Below are 21,482 nucleotides of genomic sequence, written 5' to 3'. Positions count from 1 at the left end.
AAAGAAGACCGGGACCCGTTTAAACAAAGGGTTTAAGGCGCCATCTTGAAAAACATGGCTCCCGCTATTTTTAGCTACCGGTGTTCGCGGTTGGGAAAAATCATGGTAGTTTGTTCTAAAACCACTGCCACCAGCCATTTCGATAGAAAAGGGTAGCATTTGACTGCTGCATGAGTTTCTGGACAGAGGGGATACTAGGTAACCCCTCCAGCACTCCATAGGAACATAGTGTGTGCTGGGTCTAAGAATTTAAAAAGACTAGTAAAGTCAATTTAACCTTACATTCTCTGGGAAACAGTAGTTTATCTCAGAGAAGGTATTTAAACCTTGGGACAGCCTAAAAGGCTTCCCTGTGTCACTGCACTGAGGACGTTGTCTAACACACATGAAAAGATGCCTATTGAGTGGTTTAAAACTCCATAACCAAAGAAAATAAACACAGAAAACAAACAGAATTAAAAAGTTAAAAGTCCGAAATTTTAGCAAGAGCTAGGGGTCTCTCTAAGGTAGAGAGCAATTAGCACATTTTTTCTCCCTAACAGTCGGAACACATGAGTGCGAAAAAGGTCTCACTCACTCCAGGGTCAAAATTATAAAGTCCAGCAAAAGAGCTGGGGGTCTCTAAGGTTGAAGGGAATTAGCACAGAAATCAGAATTCTTCACAACACCCGCCGAAGTTTGACGGGCCCACTGGGGTCGAAGGTTTCTTTGGCGGATCCGTCGAAGAAAGCGTAGGAGTTGTGTGCTTAGGTGCAGGTGTTTCGTGTGTGCCCATGTTGCCAGGGTGTGATCTCCCCGATTGCACTGCTAGTGGCATGCTTTTAGGAAACAGGCACGTAGGACCGTGTGCTCCTGCTTTCACCCACACAGCTCCACGGATATGTATGGACCAGTAGTGGACATAAAACCACTGGAACAAACTAATTAATATTGATGCCTGATTGGAAGAAGCGAACATGTATTATTTAATGTGTATAAATTACTAGGTGCAATGGAATGATTATTAGAAAAGATTTCCTTTTTCCCATTGAACTACCAGTGGCATGCCTTTCGGGTTGGGGACAGACACGCAGGAACGCAAGGGTTCCACCATTAGGTCAACAGCCTCCGAATCAGAGCCATGACTGCATGACTGCTGTTAGGGAGAATTTTCATTTCTACACCAATTCCCTTTATTCCCTTTAACCCTACAGACCCCCAGCTCTTTTTGCTGAGTTTCTCGGTTTCTTACTGTTTTATGGAGTCTGGTAAACTCCATAGGCATCTGCGTTTTGCATTGTGACAAACAGCACCTTTTGTGCAGTGCCACTGAGAAGTCCCTTTGACTTCTCTCAATGTTTAACTCCATTTTCTTGGGTGAATTACTGTTCCAAGAATAGTAAGATGACCCTGTGTTACTTAACTTTATGGGTCCAGCACACAACACCCTATGTGGAGTGCGGCAGGGTTACATAGTAACTTCTTTAAACCATTCCTCATGTAACATTTTGTTACACTTACTCAGTAGAATGGCTGGTGGCAGTGGTTTCTTTTTTACTACCTAATCAAATGTATCTGTAGGCTGATACCAAAGGGTGGACATTTTCACAAAATGGCCCCCTGTCTTCTTTGTTTGCCATTTCTTGTCAGTTTCTTCTGGGCTTTTACTCTGTTTGTATCAGGGTTGAGGCCTTTGTGTGTTTTGCCTTTGGCGGGCTTCAGACCTGAAGCCCGCCCAGGCTCCAGTGTGTCTGGAAATGCAGGAAGTGAGGGAGGGTCCCAAAACTTCCTTGTCCATTGTCTCTAGGTGTGCCTGAGTGAAACCAGTTCCTGCTGTGTGATTGACAGCCTAGGGCTGGGATTGAATGGGAATGAATCAATGGGAACTTGCATAAAAAGCAAGGTTTTTGGGACTAAGAGCAGAGTCGACCCACTGGAGGACAACATCCGAAGCAGAAGACGAGAGAAGATGTCAGCAGCACACTCCTGGACCGCGAAGTGCCTGGTGAAGCCCTGCAGCTGTGCTGACCCAGTTTTCGAATCTGAGGGAAGGCCTGTGAGGGACGACTTTCTCCCTTAGGCTGGTGGGACCAACTAGCCTCAAGACTAACTATTTTGGCGCAACGCCTGACTTGCGGTGACTTTCCACGGCTGCATAATACCAATACCCGGAATACCTTGACCATCTGAGAGTGCATCGTCTTCGGAAGTGCAAATCCAGCCAAAATTACGTGGGCATCCAGAAAACCCTACAGAAGCAGGAAATCTGTGTCCATGGTCCCCTCACCAGAGTCCAGGGCCAAGGAATCAAGGAACTTCCAACCAGAGCTGTTCGTTCTTCCTTGGCGCTGAGAAAAATTAGCCAAAACCACAAAGCTGCTGAATCGACAGAAATCCATTGCTGCCGAGTCCCTCTCTGTCGTGCTGCCACAGGAGCCCGCCAGACGTCCTCCCTTTTGTCACCCCCACCAAGGACCAGGAAGAAGGGTCTGCTCCATTGCATCCAGAAAGCATCCAGCTGGAACAACTTCAATTCAAAGGTGCTGTGGGTCTTGGGGTATAAATCTTTTTCCATTTGCGGTGCTTCCTACCTTTGGGAGTGCTATTTAACCCTACTCCGAGTTGACCTCAACTCACTTGCAAAGGCCTTTCAGCTTGTGCTTTCTGAAGGTGACTCCTCTTAAGTTGCTGCGATTTCTTTTTGAACACTGAGTATTTAAGAATTTTTTCTAAGAAGAGGATCAAAACTTTGATTTTTGTCCATTGACTTTGGCTGCCCTGGCTCCCTAAAGGTCTCCTTCTGAACCCATTGGCTTTGGCAGTGCGTGTTGCCGTACAGTTTTAATTGTTTAACACTTTAATGCTGGGATAAAAGACTGCCTACATCCCTATGGGAGAATTAACTTTTTATAGGATATCAGTCTGTTCTGATCCAACACTAACCTTTGCCTCCTTAACTCAATACTGCAAAGCTGATACAAAATAAGTGTTATACTGACCTCAAATGACATGAAGTCTGCGTGCTGGAAAATGTGTAATATATGAATGAATTACTCACCTGCTTTATTGTCCACTTTTTTTAATTGAATCCTAACTTGGGATTATGTTACTGCTTTTTAAAGAATGCTTTAAATATTTATTATACAACCATGTGTGTAAGTGTTTACTTGGATACCTGTATTTACCAATTTCATTGTACAGCTCTACAGCTCACATTACCCCTCTAAAGATGAGCCTGGCTGCTCAGTCACACTAACAACTTGTGTTGTACAGGCCTATATTAAATGGTGGGTTACCCAACACCAAGAGAAGTCTTGTGTAGTCCCACACCAGTTGGCCTGCACTCATTATTACCTAACAACTGGAGACAGACTCCTCGTCCAAGGCGACAGTTGGGGGAGTGGCTCTCAGCCTTCATGGCGTAGGCCGCCCGCCAGTTACTGCCGAAAGGTTTTGGGCCGAAAAAATGCACAGGCCTTGTAACGCCGCTTATCGTGTTCACAAGGGAGGCACCAATTGCACTGGCGATGGGTGTCTTTCCAGGAAACTTTTCCATAGCAAGACAGGCAGACCCCAGCACTTTTTGCTTTTACTGGTTGATTATTTTTCCTTGTACCTCTGTGTGGGAACCTGGGAACCTTTTTACACACTCACAGAATCTTTTACTCTTTTTATGGGTGTCATTTTTAAGACTCTCCATAATGTCTTTTAAAAGTTATCCTCTGACAACTTTTTGGAAATACGTGCCTATTGTTTCTGGGTTGCCCTAAGGGCTTCCCTTTTGACTTTCTCTGGCTAACCTTGTAAGACCTAAAGTTCTAAAGGGTAAAAAGGATCTTTGGATCCCTTTTACATTTTATTAGGTGAGACCAGCACCCCCCCGGCACACCTTATGTGGAGTGCCAGGGAAATAATGAGTATCCCCTTTCTCATTTTAAATGTAACATTTATGTTACAAAGACAAACTTACCTTAAATGGCTGGTGGCAATGAACCTTTTTATTAATTCTGTGCACCTTAACCGTGAGCTGTTTGCACAGCCCCATTAAAGGCACCCATGTGTGCTCATTTTAGCAAAATGGCCCCCGTCTTTTTTCACCATTTCAGTGTTCCTTGTCCTTTCCTGTTCTCCCTCCCCCCCCCCCCCACACCCCCACACCCGATATCCAGAGCAGGAAATTCCTTTGTGTGATTATCATCTTCGGTGCAGCCCTTTGTCTTCCAGTTCAAACTGAGGCTGGCTGTCCTGAACGGATTGCCAGAAGTTTGAATGTTGCAAGGCTGTATGATTGGCTGGGTTCCTGGGAAATGAAGAGGTAGTCGACCACTGGAACCAAAAGCAAAAAACCAAAGAGGAAGATGAATTTGCAGCTGAAATGATTTCCAGCGACTGGAGAGCCTGCTGTGTAACAGGAGCTTGCTGTAGCCAGCCCTCAAGATAAGGTGCGCATCAGGCCTTTTTACACACAGAAATCTTGTCAATACAGCCCTTTTAGGTTTTCCTTGCGAACAGCTTAAACAGGCTATTTATAGCAGCACCCCCAGACAGGCTGGGCAGCAGCAGCTTGCAAACCCACTCTTTACTTTAGCAATTGACACAGAAAGAAGCAATTGGGATGAGACCTGGTCTATTTTTTTTAACACACTCTGCTAATAATTCTAACAAGATAATATTCTGAGTAATGTAGAAAGGAATTTGGGTTTTGCTCACTTTGTTCAACTGCCTGCATTTTGTAGGTTACAGTGTTATTGAAGCATTGTGATTCATGATCGTGCTTTTCACATTGCTTTAGGACACGTAGTATTGTGTAAAATGGAAATGGTCTTAAACTAGCACTGCATTTCTGCTCGATTTTCCTCTGTTTTGATCAGATTTAATAGAGGCAGCGCATTTGCAGCATCATGGGCATTAAATACTTTGTTTTTTCATCACAGAAGCACATCAATTGCGTTTGATATCTCGGAGTTTTAGAAGAGCCTCCCAGCAAGCAGTTGTTTGGCATTTGTGAGAAGGAAAAGCTTTTGGTGTTCTATATGAAGATGTGTTTTATTTAGTCTTAAGATTGTATGTGTCTGTGTGCGTGTGCATGCATGAAAGGACACTGTACATAGTTTGTTCTCTTGGAGAGCAAGAAATAGCTGGGCATGTAGTCTGAACTTTACTTTAACTCCCTTTCTGACCACCCGCCCACCGCAAGCAGGTATAATGGATGCAGGTAGAAGGAGTGCTGTATATATTTTCATTGGCACAGATTGTACCGGTACCACTGGACTGCTATATATTTCAGGCAAAGTAGCCTAATTTATCAGCAGAGCTGCTATGAGCATGTCATGGCACAGTGCCAATTATTCACAGCAGGGCTGATTGCATCATGCCCACATTTCTTAGCAGGACTGCTACGTTTTGGGCCAGCACCTGAATTTCTTAAAAGAGCAGCTGTAATGCCAAAGCACAAACATGTGTTGGCATTTTCTGCAGCTAGCTAAAGTACTGAGCATGAACAGTGTCTGATCTCTTCCCACCGGTTTCACTAAACAAATTCCAGAATCCCATTACTGCGATGTACAAAACTTTGCAAGGAAAACAAAACATTTCCATCAAAGAATAGATGTGGAAGGGCGTTAGGTATGAGTATTTAGTGGGTGTGTGTGGAGGAGGTGTGCTGCGAGCAGTCTCCCCCTGCTTTACAAATACAGAAAATGTGTCATTCTACATGCAGGATTTTCGACCTTGCAGTAAAAAATGTTGGTATTTTCACGTAGATCCTTCCCACCACTCCTAAGCTGGTGTGATGCACACTGGCGGACAGTGTGAGAATATGGCAATGCCGTCATATACTTCAATGCCTCCTACTCTGCCTTGCGCTTTTCAAAACTTCTGCTTCATCCATGTCACATTACTGAGTCCCACTACCAAACATCTAGCACATTACAAAGCCTCACTATGAATCTACTGCCTATTGAAGGATATCCAAACAGGGAGCTACATTTTGACAAGCCGGTTATGTAAGGCAAGCCTCACATGGGACTGCCAGTGCCCTAAGCCTATGTGCCTTTCCAAGTCAACAGCCTGTTGGGAAAGGTAGTTCAGTTTTTCAATAACCCTGCTGCAGAGATCATTGTGTAGCCTGTTAGTCCAAATCCTGTTGATAGGTGAGCTAATGAGTCTGCATCAGAGGTATGCGTTTAAGATGCAGGTAACATTCAATTGTAACAGAGCTAACTTATCAAAGGGACTACTAAATGTTCAGTGCTTCAGAACACACCACATCTGGATCATACAAACCTAGTTTGTCCCTTTGTAAATCTCAAGCAGGACCTTTCCAGCAAGAAATGGTGAAAAAAACAGACCGGGCCATTTTGACAAAATGGGCACCCAAGGGTGCTTTACTGCAGCTGCGAATGCAGCCCGCGGTAAAAACACACAATGGTAGAAAAAAGTAAACCACTGCCACCAGCCATTAATTGCAGAAAGGGTATGTTAGGCAAGATTGTATGCAGTACCCATTGGGTGCACTACAACAATCCTGACGCCTTGGCAATAGGAACCCAAACTTTGGTATAAGTCTGTACTACACAGATTGGTCGCGTGTTGAGCAGCCAGGCTCATCTCAAGAGGGATCAATGTGAGCTGTAGGTGAGTTACACAGAGATTCACAGTAACAAGTATTCAAATAAAAACTTACACACAAGGTTTCTTGATTAAACAATTATTAATCTATTTAACATTCAGTTTAAGTAAGCATTCTTCAGAAGGGGCAATATAATAGTAACACATATACACTCCAAAATACACACACCGAGTTTCCCTAAATCAGTAAATACCCATTTGGGATGGCACACAGACACTTCCTACACCGTCCAGTGACTTCAATAGCTAGGACACTGTGGACATTATTATATCACTGTTGCATTTAGGGCAATACTTAGGAGTATGTCAAAGAAACCGATTATTAGAATAAAACAAGAGATCTCACAAATATTCTGAAGCAGGTAAGTACTATTGGTAACCCCCCCCCCCAATGCAAAGTAAGTTAACCCCTTCCTGAAAGGAGGGCTAAACACAGAGTCAGAGGGAAGAACAGTTATTCAGGGAGCCAGGCCAGGTCAGTCAATTGGACAAAAGTCAAGGTGAGCTGGAGCACTTCTTGCGGTTAGTTAAGTCTTGCACAATGTATTGGAAGTCTTTTTAGAAAAGAAGAAATCAAAGTAGGGCTACAAGCTGATTAGGCTTGTGAGGTAAAGAATCTAATAGCAACTCTACAGAAGCAACCAAGACAAGTCTCCACTGAGAACAAGTGAGGTTACACAACAAGGAGGTACTTTTGACTTTACAGTACCTTTGGTTCGAAGAAAAGGACTTTGGCTGGCTTCTGTTCCTGTGCAGGTCATTGTGCGGTGCATAGTCTTCCAAATTCCAAATCTCGCTGAAACTTCGTGGGCTTCCTGCTGGATGTCCAAAGGCACGATTCCAGTCAGAAAAGTCACCTCACCAGAGTGCTGGACCTTGCAAATGACGAGAATCCGACCAGCAATATTCTGTCTTTTGTGCTCCTGAAAAAAGCGCCAAATTCACAGAGCCGCATCCAGTCACGGGGAAAACCTTACCTTGAGCCTTCCCCGTGATCCTTGCTGCAAAAGTAAGTGTCTGGTCTTACACCTCTTCTTGATGATGGAATTGAACTACAAGGTTTTTGGCTGCACAGCCTAAAGTCCTCCTGCTGCAAAATCTTCTCTCTGCTGAGGTACTGTGCTGGCTTGGTTATTGGCTATTTACTTACCTTAATGCTCTTGTGATTCCTGTGTAGTTTTGGGGGAGTTTTCTGAGATTGTTAGTCCTCTCGTCCACTGCACCCAGGCCCCTGTTGGAATCCTCCTAGGGTGTCCTCTGTGAAGCCCCTGGACCCTCGACTAACTCTAAAGTAAAGTACTTACTGACTTTTGCTACTTAAGAATCTATCCTGACCTGCCTGTTGAAGACTAGACCCTAGTGAACGCCCTTCTGCCACTGAGAACACTCATGCTCCAAGAATAGGGGAAAAACTTCTAAGGATTGGGCCTTTTGCCTAGAAAAGAGAATAAGTGTTTAAACGTTACTTACTTGCAAAATAAGTTGGTTGGTAACTAACTGAGCGTCAACAGTTACAAAAATGATTGCATACCTTAGAAATGTTCTGTCATTCTGAAAAGTATATTTAACATCTTTCTTTCCTTAGAAACTGTTTCGCCATTCTAACAGAAAGTAGATGTAAGGTTATATTACTCCAAGACCAACAGACCCCAGACCCTCTATAAAACAGGAGGCTGACTCCATATAGGAGAAGTGAAGGACTAAGTCTACCACACAGAAGCGTCTTCCTACACAGAAGACGGCCGGATTCTTAAATATATTGGGATACCAACGACGTAGAGACATGAAGGATAAGTGCTTGTGTAAGGTGTTATAGAGCAAGAATACTGCCCATGAAGATAGCAGGACTAGATTTACTACTAGACCTCAAGAAACTATCTACACCAGATTCCTACTGAAGGAGGACGAGTTAGATTACAAAGCATCTATCTCCGACCAAAGATGAGCACCCCTGCTTGAATCAGGACCTCATCATTTTTTAACTTCCTCCACGGAATATACCAGCCACAATATAGACAGACAATTTTGTACTGTTAATTAAAATGGGAATTAGACTCATTTGAAGAAGATTTATTGTATGCAAGGTTGTGTTTCACGGGTACAATTGTAAAGTGATATACACTCCTGAAGAACGTTCCGAAAATATCTGATGAGAACTGAAACCTGTTGAGTTCAAATATCTGGTGAAGTGATCAAACCGATAAAATAACTAATCCTAATTAATAGGAGAAATATAACTACTCTAAAGACAGTTAATAATCTGAATGTTAGTGGAAGAATTGAACGAACTTGAACAACGACCTAGTAAGAGGTCCCCCCCTTTTGTTGTCACCGTCGATATATAGGTTTTAGAAAAATAGATTGTATTGTATACAGTGTTTTTAACTAGGAGTTATATTAGATATTTATGTCAATTTTTGTATTTGAAATTATTGAATAAAATTGAACATGCATATTAAGAAAGCACTAGTTTAATGTTTGTAACTGTTGATAGTAGCCAACTACCTCTTGTTTAAAGTGTTGCTCATTTCCCTAATCAAGGTAGAGTTACCACTAGAGTGGTGTTCTTGGGGATTCCCCGCAAGTTTAAGGTTATTATTACTCACCTGCGATTTGGTGGTTGTGCCTCTTCCCAAAGTAATGCTGTTAGTTTCACTTCACTATTCCCATTAGGATAAATGTACAAGTGTTCCGCAACTGGGTCTTGCTTCCCTCGACTTGATGTTAGCCTGTCCAGAATAAGTCTGCATTAGGTTTTACCTACCTAGAATAACTGAGTCATTCATAAAGTGTAACACTGGGGTTTGCTTCCCCTGGTCTGTTTTAGACAGACAGAAACAGTCTTAGGTTTATACCTGCCTTGAAGTTGCTGCTAGCTCCTGTCAAAAGTGTATAGGTTTTACTTACTTTGAGTATAACTGTTATCCTAAAATAAGTTAAGAGTTATTGCTTCCCTTAGTCTGTGAACTGAAAAGCAACTGTAATTGAATATTACACCCCAAGATCCAACTCCCCTAGAATAACTTATCCTGAATCAAGTTATATGTTTAAACTTTACCTAGAATAAGTGTTCCACTATTCACAAAAAGTATATTGTCCAGTTGGTTTACTAAGTGATTTCTTGCTGAGTGTCGCAGTACAACTGCTAGGGTCTACTATCCTTACATTACTGTAAGTAATCTAAAAAGTAACTACTGGTTTGACTTTGTTAGAACTACGGTTAGGTGTTCCAAATAAGGTTATATGCTTTGGTCTGTGTACTTTCAAATATAGTGTGATTTTCTATAATGTGTTTATATGATCTGCGATGGTAATAATTTCCCCCAAGATTTATGTGGGTCTACTTGTATTTAAATAAACCATTTATTTTTTACAATGCATAGTGTTTGTTTTTCTTTGGATAATGTGTATTACAATTTCATTTGTACTGAATCTACAGCCCTCTCTCCCTCCTAAGATAAACTTGGCTGCTCTGTCTACGCTACCCTGAATTCGGGTGGTACGGCATTATACTAAGAGTGGAGTCTTGTACTGCCTCAATTCAATTGTTTTACTAAGCCCTTAGTTGGACTTCAGAAAAAAAATTGTCCTTAATAGGCATTTGCTCCATAGCAAAGAGAAATGGAGGCCAAACTGAAACAAATGGGAGGGGAAGAGAAGCACTCTCGAGAGAAAGTCAGTAACACCGCGCCCCACTCTCCCTCCTCAGAGTGGGGGCAGCATCGAAATCAGCTGCCGAGTCGTCAGTAGAAAGATAGTTGCCAAGGCAGGATCAGTCGTCAAGTAGGCGTTGAAGCGGCAAAAGCACAAACCGCTTAAGGGTAGATCAAGCAATATCAACTGTTCTGAGCTCTGCAAACGTGACCGACTAGATAGGCGGAAAGAAAACAATCTGGTGGGACCTCGACGCTTGAAGGATTTTGTGTACACTACACGTTATGTTAAGGCTAGTGTTACAGTCATGCCCATGTTGACGTCCCTTTTCAATCTTAAGAAAAAAAAGATGCAGTACTCCGCGATTACCATTAGATGTTGGACTATATGCACAGCATGTGATTCTAAGCAGATTGACAAGCATAAGAAATACAATTAATTATTAGGCCTTTAAATACAGTATAAGCAATGAAAACCTCAAGTAAGTGTTGTCACGCAACTTCTACCATACACATACATGCATTCACTACTGTTGGGTTCTGCTCCGTTCGAGCCCCCAATATCGAATACATATTTTGGGGTAAGCCAGAATCAGGAGACTGACAAGTGTTAGGGAGAAATCTCATTTCTGTGCCAATTCCCTTCAACCTTAGAGACCCCAAGCTCTTTTGCTGGACTTTAGGACTTCTTCATTTTTAATATGGCATGAGTGAGAACTTTTTCTCACTCTCTCATGCGTTTTGACCAGATTTGGATCATATGTTTCTTCTGTTTTGGAGTCTGACAAACACCATAGGCATCTACGTTTTGTATGGTGACACAAATAATCTTCAGTGAAGTGTCACAGAGAAATCCTTTTAGATTTCTCATAAGGTTTAGATACCTTTTCTTGTGTGAACTACTGTTCCCAAGAATGGTAAAGTGAAAGTTACTTTACTTACCTTTTCTCTTAGTAGGTCCAGCACACACCATCTTATGTGACGTGCTGGGGGTTACCTAGTAGCCCCTTATCCTACGCTCTCATGTAAAAAAAATGTTAAGTTACCCTCACTACTTTAAAAGGATGGTGGCAGTGGCTTAAATTTCCTACCATTGTGCTTTTCTACCGCAGGCTGAATCCTCAGCTGCAGTATAGCAACCATGGGTGACCATTTTGTCAAAACGGCCCTGGTTGTCTTCCCCCCCCCCATTTCTTGTTGTAAAGGTCCTTCTTGAGATTTACTCTGCGCGCCACACCAGGTTTGGTGCCTTGGTTCATTTTGTCTTTGGCGGGGCTCATTGCTGAAGCCCGCTTCTGGCTCCACCTTGTCTGGCAGTGCAGGAAGCCATGGAGGTTCCCGCAACTCCCTGTGCTTAGTCTCCTTGGTTACAGGAATGCACCCAAAGGTGATTGGACGGCTGGCTATCCTTGGAGGACAGACACCCTGCTGTGTGAGTGACAGCAAGGCTGTGAATGAATGTGAGAAGCCTGCATAACAGGCAGAGTCTTTCCGAAGAAGGCAGAGTCGACCACTGGACGAAGGAATCCGAAGAACTTGGAAGAGGTGCTTGTTACAACTCCTGGACCGTTGCTTTGCCTGGTGAAGCCCTGCTGCAGTGCTGAAACTCCGAATTTGCCTCGACTAGGGAAGCCCTGCAAAGGACGTCTTCTCCCCTTGGGTTGGTGGAACCAATCTACCCCAATACAAACTCATCTGGAAATCCTCTCATTGCTGCTGCAGGAACCGAGTGCCAGGGAGAGGAACGCCAGAATTGAGTGCATCGCTTTTAAGCAGGACCTGAGCTCCAGGAAGATCCTCTGGACTCCCTCGAAGCACGGCTGACCAAGCCTGAGCCACCTCAACAGAGTGCTGGACCCCAGAAGCAAGGAAAGCCCACAAGGTGTCCAAGAACCACAGTGCTGCTCTTCGTGAGAAGCTGAAACCGCGAAGGGCCGCTGATCTGAAGTTTGACCAGTGCTTCTGCCGATCTTCGAATCATAGTGCAGCAGTCCACAGGCGTCCTCCCTCTTGTCCCTACAACTGAGGCCCAGGAACAACAGCATCTGCCATACTACAACAGAAACAGAAGTCAGGTGGAACCGATTTCTTCAGACCTAAGGTACTGTGAACTAAGGGGTACTTACCTCTTGTTGAGTTAGCTTGCTTGCTTTCAGTCGAGACTTGCATTTGCTGCCTTTCGCAGAGTCGCTTGCAGCTTTGCCCTCACAAGCCTCCCAGCTTGTGGCCCAACAGCAATTCCTTTTTCTACAAAGCTCTCTATAAACATCGTGCAAGACTTTTTACTTACCTTCAAGAAGTGCCTCAGCTCCCCTAGACTTTGCTATATTGACATTGGCTGTCCTGGCTCCCCGAAGACTCTTCTAACCTCTGACTTTGTGTTTTGATCTGTCCCTCCAAAAAGTCATACATTCTTTACTTGTACTGCTGGGAAAGGGTTCATTTACATTTCATTGGGGGTGTTCAAAAGTGCTTACCTGTTTGATAAACATGTTAACCATTGTTTCCTCCCCTAACCTTTTCGTTTTGACACCAAACTCGTTATTGCTCTAAATGTACCAGTGATATATCAATGTCCGCAGTGTCCCATTTATTGAAGTCAACTCAGGGTGTAGGAAATGTTGCAACCCTATAGCTCACATTAACCCCTCATAATTTGAGCCTGGCTGCTCAGTCACTAACAACTTGTGTAGTACAGACTTATACCAAAGATTGGGTTAACTATTGCCAAGAGGACAAGGTTGGCGCAGTCTCCCACAGGTTACTGCATACAATCTTGCCTAACAGACAGCCTATGTTGTGCATGAATGGGAGAAGCCTGCCTAAAAGGCGATGGAGTTGGGACTAGAGGCAGAGTCAAACGCTGGAAGAAAAACCTGACGAAGAAACCGCAAACGAAGTTTGCTGCATCCTCCTGGACCATTGAATTGCCTGATGAAGCCCTGTTGCTCAATTGGACAACAAAAACTCTGGAAGGGACGACTCCTTCCCTTGGGTGAGTGGGACCAACTAACCCGGAGACAAACTGCACTGGACCATCTTCCCCAACTGGCTGTACTTCCTCGCTGCTGCAGGAACCGAGTGCCAGGGGTTGAGAAATCTGTAGCCTAGTGCAACGTCTGAAATCTGGTCAGTAGCCTTCCAAGGACCCTCCAAAAGCAGGACGACCTGAGCTCGAGTCCCCTCACCAGAGTGCAGGACACAAAGAGTGAAGGAAGCCCAACCGGTATCCGAGATCCGCGATGGTGATGTTCACACCACAGACCCTGCACAATCAGGCTTTAGGCCTGATCAGGGGACAGAGAGTGTTCTAGTTTCGGTGCATGACAACATGGCCAGGCTGGTGGGTGCCAGAGAGGTTGGGGCCCCGTTAGGGAGAATTCTAAAAAATGTACTAATTCCCTTCATCTTAGAGACCCCCCAGCAACTTTGCTGGATTTTGAGGACTTAATTTATTTTTACCTGGAGAGAGTGACCCTTTTTTCCCCACTCTCATGTATTTTGCTGTGCGTTTACTCTCGTGTTCTTTGATTATGCAGTTATACACAACTCCATTGGCATCTTTTCATGTGTGTCACACAGCACCCTCAGTGCAGTGACACAGGGAAGCCTTTTAGGCTGTCCCAAGGTTTAAACACCTCCTCTGGGATAAACTACTGTTTCCCAGAGAAAGTGAAGTTAAATTGACTTTACTAGTCTTTTTAAATTCCTAGCCCCAGCACACCCTATCCTATATTAGAGTGCTGGATGGGTTACCTAGTATCCCCTATGTCTAGAAACTCGTAGCAGTCTCATGTTACCCTTTCCTCTCGAAATGGCTGGTGGCAGTGGTTTTACAACAAACTACCATTATTTTTCCTGACTGCGAACACCGGAAGCATTAAATCGCAGGAGCCATGTTTTTCAAGATGGCGCCTGAGCCTACTTTGTTTAAACGGGTCACGATCTTTTTTGACCATTTCTTTTTGGTAAGGTCCTTCTAGAGTTGGTCTCTGCACACCAAACCAGGTTTGGTCCCTTTGTTCCTATGCCTTTGGTGGGCTTCAGGACTGAAGACCGCCTCTGGCGCCTGTGTGTCTGGGGTGGGAAGTGAGGGAGGTGCCCGAAACCCCCTGTGCTTAGTCTCCTAGGAGACCCAAATGCACTCTGGTGTGATTGGCTGGCTGACTGTGGGGCAAGGACAGCCACCCTGCTGGGTGAGTGGCAGCTAGGCTGGAATGAATGGGAGAAAACTGTTTAAAAGGAGAGTCTCTTGGCTTGGAAGGCAGAGTCAACCACTGGAACGAAAGAACTGAAGACTAGCTGGAAGAGGACGGCTGCTGCAACTCCTGGACCGTTGGTTTTCACGGTGAAACCCTGCTGCAGGTCTGAATCGCCAAGTTCAGCTCGACAGAGAAGCCCTTCATGGACGACTTCTTCCTTTGAGTTGGTGGGACCAATCAACTCGTAAGCCACATGAATACCACTCTCAGAGCTGGTTGTATTTTCCTCAGAGTGCTGCAGGAAACTGAATAGCCAGGGAGAAGGGCACCAGTTTGTGTGCTACTGGAATCGAAGATTTGCCAGCTTTGTGACCAGTCCCTGTGCAGTGCAGGGGTCTCCCGACATCCTCCCTCTTGTCCCCACGACTGAGGCTCAGGAACAGCAAGATCTGCAGGAACTGCCAGGAACAGAAGTCCTCAGCTGCATCTTTTTCTTCAATCTAAGGTACTGTCAAACCCGACCGAGAGAACTTACCGCTCCCTGCGAAAGTGCGTGAAACATTGGCAACTTGCAGGCCTAGTCAGCTTGTGTCCCGACATATGAGTGTTTCTTCTATGAACTACTTCTGAGAACCGTGGCAGAGACTTTTCTGTTTAAATACCAGAACCATTTTTACTTATTCAAGACTCTAGCCCATTGACTTTGGCCTATCTATTTCATTTGAACAACTCCTCTGGTGAACTCAAACTATTTGCACAGTTTAAGAGTAACTATTATTCGTTTTATTAACTTATGCCTTTTTGCTCCTACTTCAAATGCTGTGAATGCCATTTTGCTCCTCCTTCAAAGTAGTTTAAATGCCTCAGAACCCAATAGTGTGAAGTACTGTAGTATATTTTTGTGTGATAGTAATTGCCTCCTTTTAGTGAATATTTTCTAACTGACTGTGTAATAAATTAATAAGTTTTACCAAGAAACCTTGAGTATGAGAGTCTATTTGAATACTTGTGATTGTAGACCACTGTGTAACCTCATTACAAGCTCACATTCCCTCTTGAGATGAGCCTGGCTGCTCAGCTTGCTACCAAAAACGGTGTGGTACAGACTTATACCAAAGGTTGGTTTTGCTTACACCTCTAGTCATAGTTGTGTGTAGTGGTCCCAGAGAGTACTACATGCAAACTTTGCTTAACAGATCCTGATTTTATTAGAACTTTTGGCATGGTTAGACCTCCCCATCCTGCTAGCCCGCCTGGCTCAGGTTGGCATTTCGGTCAGGTGCTCACCTGGTTCACTTCGTTCCTAGCCAAGAAAACCCAGACTCTTTCACTCCCTCCTTTCCTTTCGAGTTCTTTCTCTTCTTTGTGGTGTTCCTTAGGGCTCTGCCTGGTCTCCTATTCTCTGCAATATTTACATATGGCCTCTTGTGTCTCACATCCGCTCCTTTGGCGTCAGGTGCAACTCATACGCCAACGACACTCAGATCCTGATCCGTTTAGATCTTGATCAGGCTGATTTGTCATCGCGCATGCAGCGGTGCCTGGCGGCTGCGAGGGACTGGATGGACCACAATTGGCTGAAGTTGAATGGAGACAAGACGGAGGTGTTGGTGGTGGGTTCCCCTCCTGATCCTTCGCTCTGGGCATCCTCCTTTTGCCCTTCCTCTTTGGGCCCTCTCCCAGTTCTGGTCGATAAAGTGATGAAACCTGGGTGTGATAGTGTCCGCCTCACTTTCCACAGTGTCACAAGTTGGCTGCTGTCCGCATGGCGGGGCTTTTCCATCTTAGAATTTTGAAGAAGGTGCTACCGTTAATACCTTCTCATTTACACCCTCCCGTAGTTACTGCCTTGGTGCTTAGTCGCTTGTACTATTGCAACTCACTATATCTGTCCTAACCAAAAGGCTTAATACAGCGGCTCCAGCGCCTTCTGAATATAGCTGCCCGGGTTGCCAATGGCTCCCCTTATGGGTCTCACACATCACCTGTGTTGCGTTCTTTACATTGGCTGCCGGTTGCTAAGCATATTGTTTTTAACACCCTCTGCTTAGTACACCATGCCCTGCATCACAAAGGGGCTGAATACCCTTGCGACAAGTTTACTCGTTATCTTCCTACGCAACAATTACGCTCTGCTGCTGTGGGCTTACTTGTTGTTCCTTCATTTCATCGCTCTCGTATTGGGGGGTGGGGGGCGAGCTTTCTCCGTCTCCTCAGCTATACTATGGAATAGTCTTCTGCTGACCCTGAAACTCTCGATCATTTTACTTTCAGGAAGGCGCTGAAAACCTTTCTGTTTTAGCATTAGTAACTGTCATTGATTTGCCCTCTCCCCTCCAGCGCAATGATAACCTAGGGTGAACGAGCACTGAAGTTTATATAACATAACCTAATACAAAGCAGATAAGTGTTGTGTAGTCTCACACAGTGCGACAACACCAAGTCTTACCTAACACCAAGGAGATCTGATTTTACAACTACATTTATTCTTTCTTCAACGGGGAAAAGGCTTAATCTTTCCCTAAGCCCATTACTGATCCCTACTCTAAACCAGTAAAGGGTGCTCGGCAGGATGTCAGCATATCTAAACAAATAGTCCTCAGTCCGGAATCCTTTCCTGGCAATGGTTCTTCCCCCTACAACCCCCCCACGCCCATCTCTCATAGAAAAACACAAATCAACCAATACCCCATTGTCTCTTTCTCATAGGCTCTTACCCATGTCCACAGTTCCAGTTTATATACTTTGTACAGCACTGGAGTACCGTCCCAGGACTCCAGCCACACCTCTCCTCCTTCTTGAAGCTTCTGTGTCCCCAGTCCTTCCTTCGGGGAGACTTTTATATTTCACTTTCCCCACACCACGTCTCCTCCCTCTTTTCCCCCACTCAGGGATTCTTACTGTTTTTCTATTCCCCACCCACACCGGGGCTTCTCAGATGCTCTCCCCACTATGGGGCTTCAATGTTCCTTCCCCACACCTGGGCTATCCTGTTTCTCTCCCCACACTGAGGTTTCCCTCAGGACTCAGCCATTTTACCGAAAACAAAACAGACAGGTACATTTCACAGAAGTACATAATACTGAAAAACACTGAAAATATTAAATATATATGGGTCAGTGGGGACAGGAGTTAAAATGGGTCGGGATGGGGTGGTGTTATAAGGGTAAAAAAAAAAAAACAAAAAAAAAACAGGAGGTTGGGGAGGGGAACGCCCCCAAATTTCTAAAACCTACAAACTTCTGTGTTTTTCTGTATTATGGTTGCAATGAAATGTACCACTCTGAAATATGGGTTGGTAAAAATCACATAGAACCCTTCCCTCTGTTCCCCCTCCCACATCGGAGCGTCTCTCGGTTTCTCCGCCCACTCTGGGGCTTCCCCGTTACTTCCCCACAACAGGGCTTCTCTCATTGGGATGGCCACGCCCGCTTACCTGGGGGCGACAAGTGCTGCTCACCGGAATAACTGTGTAGTCCGACTGTCCCTCCTTTCAATGCAGAGCTACTTTCACAACTGGTCAAATGGACTCTGCGGCAGCGGGCGTCTCCTTTTTTCCAACTTGCTCAGTGAAGGATTTTGTGGGAAGCTCCTCCTCTGGGCTCTGCCTCAGCCAGCTGAAACACTCTGGTCTCACTCAGGCTTTCATGTCACATGACTCTGGTTACACGCCTGCCAGGCCTCATCGCTCTCTCCCAGTGCGGACACCCGGGAATGAAGCCATGTCTGGCATCCTTCTCCGAGCGTCCCCACGCCCAATTTGCTCTGCGATGCAACTGAACAGCGCAACCTATGCAAATAATGGGTCCAGATTGCTGGTTCTTCTGACGTGTCTCCAGGAGGCTGGTCTTTTTCACTGTTCTGTTTCCCATGAGGAGGACTGAATGAAGTTTGGGTCAGCAGCCAAGCCAGCCATTGTTAAAGGGTTTATTTATTTATTTTTATATTTACAAAGTGCACTACAGCCCTCGGGCATCGAGGTGCTGTAAAGGACATGGATGAAGGCATGATTCAGGGTTACAAGAATGCGGTCCCACAAAAGTACTTAGTGCAAAGTGATCAATTACATAGTGATCAGTTACATTAAAAATTACAGGAAGCATACAGTGTGTGCAGCCGCTTATGGCTGTGCCAGGAAGACCTGTCGTAAAAAGAGCCTAGTCTTGATAGCTTTCCTGAAGGCTGCTTGAGAGTCAATCTGACGAAGTTCTGGTGGGAGAGCGTTCCAGTAGGTGGCAGCCATGTTAGGGAAGCTTGAGCCACCCGCATGCACTTTGTTTGTGACCGGCGCCGTTATTCTGTTGGCGTAGGCTGTTCTTGTTGGTATGGAGGTGGTGTGGGGGATAATTCTTTGGGCTAGGTAGGGTGGTGCCAGCCCGTGAAGGCATTTGTGCGTCAAGGCCAGTGTTTCGAACACAATCCTTTCCTTGATGGGGAGCCAATGAACCTTTCTCCTGCCTTTCGCCTGATTCCCGAAATGTGGTCATGTCTAGAGATGCCCGTAGCGGCTCTCAGGGCGTTGTTTTGAGCTAGTTGGAGTTTGGCCAAGTTTTTGCGAGAGGTCCCTACAAAGAGCGCAGTGCAGTAGTGAATCCTGGAGCTAATAATCGCCCGAGCAATAGTGAGGCAGTTCTCTGGGGAGGGGAAGGGTCTGGCTGCATTAAGAGGTTTGGAGTGGTACGCCGATGCAGAGGCGACAGCATTGACCTGCCTATTCATGGATAGGTCAGGTTCGATGTACACAGCCAAAGTCTTGATGACTTTGGAGACCGCAATAGGGATGTTGTCGACAGTAAAGGAAGAGTATTGCTTGCCCAGTTTTCCCAGAGTACCAGAGGATTCGATTACTAGAAGTTCTGTCTTCTCACTATTGAGACAAAGCCAGTTCTCTGCCATCCAGGATTGGATTGTAGAGTAGAGGGTATTGAGGGTGTCAAGGTATGTCTGGTAGTCACCTGAGAGGGGGAACAACACCTGGGTATCATCCGTATAGTTGGTTTATGAAATGCCCAGAGTCCAGAATTTTGAATAGTGGCCTTGTGAAAAGGTTGTAAAGTGTGGGGGCAATGCAAGAGCCCTGTGGGACCCCGCATTTGATGAGACTCGGGTTGGCACAGGAAGATTCAGAGAAAACCTTCATGACTCTGTCCTGTAGAAAGGAGGTTATTCAGGTACAGGCGCTCGGAGAGAAGTTGGCTGCGGTGGAGAGGTGGCGACATACGGTCTGATGATCCACCAGATCGAAAGCAGCAGATGGGTCCAATAAGAGAAGGAGCGCGGGTTTGCCGACGTCTCTGAGATCGTCCATTTGATTTTTTAAATCGAGCAAGGCAGTTTCCTTACCATGCCTAGGTCGGAATCCGGATTGCCGCAGACCGAGGAGGTGGTAGTTCTCGATGAATTCTTGGACTTGCAGATAGGCTGCTTTGTCCAGAATTTTTAGTAGGTACGGCACAGTGGTAATAGGTCTGTAGTTCCCAGGGACAAGCGGGTCAAGGGATGGTTTTTTCAAGAGCGGGCGGACCCAAGCTTCTTTGAGTACCGTAGGGACACGGCCTGTCTGGAAGGAGGAGTTGATAAAAGCAGTGATGAATGGGGCAAGGGCAGATGCGTAGTCTTTGATGACCTGAGCTGGACAGGCATCCCCTTTACAGATAGAGGCTTTGATGGAATTAACGAGAGCACAGACCTCAGATTCACTCATATCCCTGAAGTTAAACACTGGAGTGGGGTTCTCTGGGGTAGTAGGAAGTGCCGTGTTGTGAGGTTTGGGAAGTAGGTCAGATAGTGCTTTTTGGTGGTTTGGGATTTTGGTATGCAGCGTTTCAAGTTTGTCCAGCAGGGCAATTTGAATCTTATTGCACCATGTTGTATCTTTTAGCAAGGGGGGGGAGCAGGAGACTCGAGCTCCCTGAAAATGGAGAAGATTTCTCTTATCACTAATTTTGCGTTTGCAATTATGGTGTTAAAGGAGGCCGCCTTGGCCTGAGTGACAGAAGTTTTGTAGTTTCTTGAGATGGCTTTGAAGGCTGCTTTAGAAGCATCCGTAGGGTGTTTTTTCCAGGTGGCGAGTGCTGCCCTTTTTTTGGCAGGAAATTCCATTAGTTCTTGAGTGAACCAGGAGTTGGCGCGCTTGGTTTTTTTAGGTTTTTTTAAGGAGAGAGGGGCGACTTTATCAACAGCTTGGGTGATGGCTACATTGAAGGCTGAGGCAAGGAGTTCAGGGTTATTGGAGAAGGGGGGCAGGAGGGCTGGTACTGCGAGAAGGGGCATGATGCTCTCCATGGTGAGTTTGCAGGAACTTCGAAAGAGCAGCAGGAAGAGGAGTAGTTGGTTTTGGGGCCCCCTTAGGGGTTGTGATGCTGAATTTAATGCAGTGGTGATCAGACCAGGGAATGGGAGCAATCTCTGATACCAGGAGCAAGCAATTGTGAGAGGACACCCAGTCAAGCGTGCAATCCTTCTCGTGAGTGGGCTGCGAGATGGCTTGGGAGAATCCTTGGGTGGAAAGGGCTTTCTGGAGGGTGGCGGAATTCAGGTCAGTAGGGTCATTGAGACCTAGGTTGAAGTCGCCAAGCAGCAGGTTCTCAAAAGTTATCTCCTGCATAGCCCATAAAGTAAAGGTGTTAGTGTCTGAGGTGGGAGAGATTGTGTCTTAAGTCCCTCTGCTGGGTTTCCCTGTCCCCCTTATGGATATTCACCTCCAGAAGGATCCTGCTAAGCCTGTCCCCCAGGGTGTGTTAAGCATAGCAGGCTCACCTCCCTAGTCCCAAAAAGGGGCGTCTCGCCCGTGGAAAGGTAACCAACCCCTTGGATTTGTCACGATGTGTACAGTAGTAGTGTGACAATACTCACCTGAGGTTTTCAATGCTTAGAATATATTCAAAGATCTGATACGAGCAAAATGTAGCCCTATGGGCTAGTAAGGACAGCACACCAGATAAAGGGTTGCAGTGGCAAGGGGACTTCTTACCAATGTCGTCCTGGTCACACAAAATAGTTATCAAAAACATGTAAG

General features: G+C 45.4%; 1 protein-coding gene across 4 annotated transcripts in view; it reads right to left on the bottom strand.

The window, feature by feature from the left end:
- Window positions 1–21,482, bottom strand: part of LOC138580491 (serine/threonine-protein phosphatase 4 regulatory subunit 1-like) — a 918,772-nt gene that overhangs the window by 596,544 nt on the left and 300,746 nt on the right. The gene's annotated exons all lie outside the window — the stretch shown is intronic.

Source organism: Ambystoma mexicanum, chromosome 3p (genome assembly GCF_040938575.1).
Source record: "Ambystoma mexicanum isolate Mex_15411 chromosome 3p, UKY_AmexF1_1, whole genome shotgun sequence".
Lineage (NCBI taxonomy): Eukaryota > Metazoa > Chordata > Amphibia > Caudata > Ambystomatidae > Ambystoma > Ambystoma mexicanum.
The sequence above is the reverse complement of the archived record's forward strand: the minus strand, read 5'-3'. Positions and strand labels throughout refer to the sequence as shown.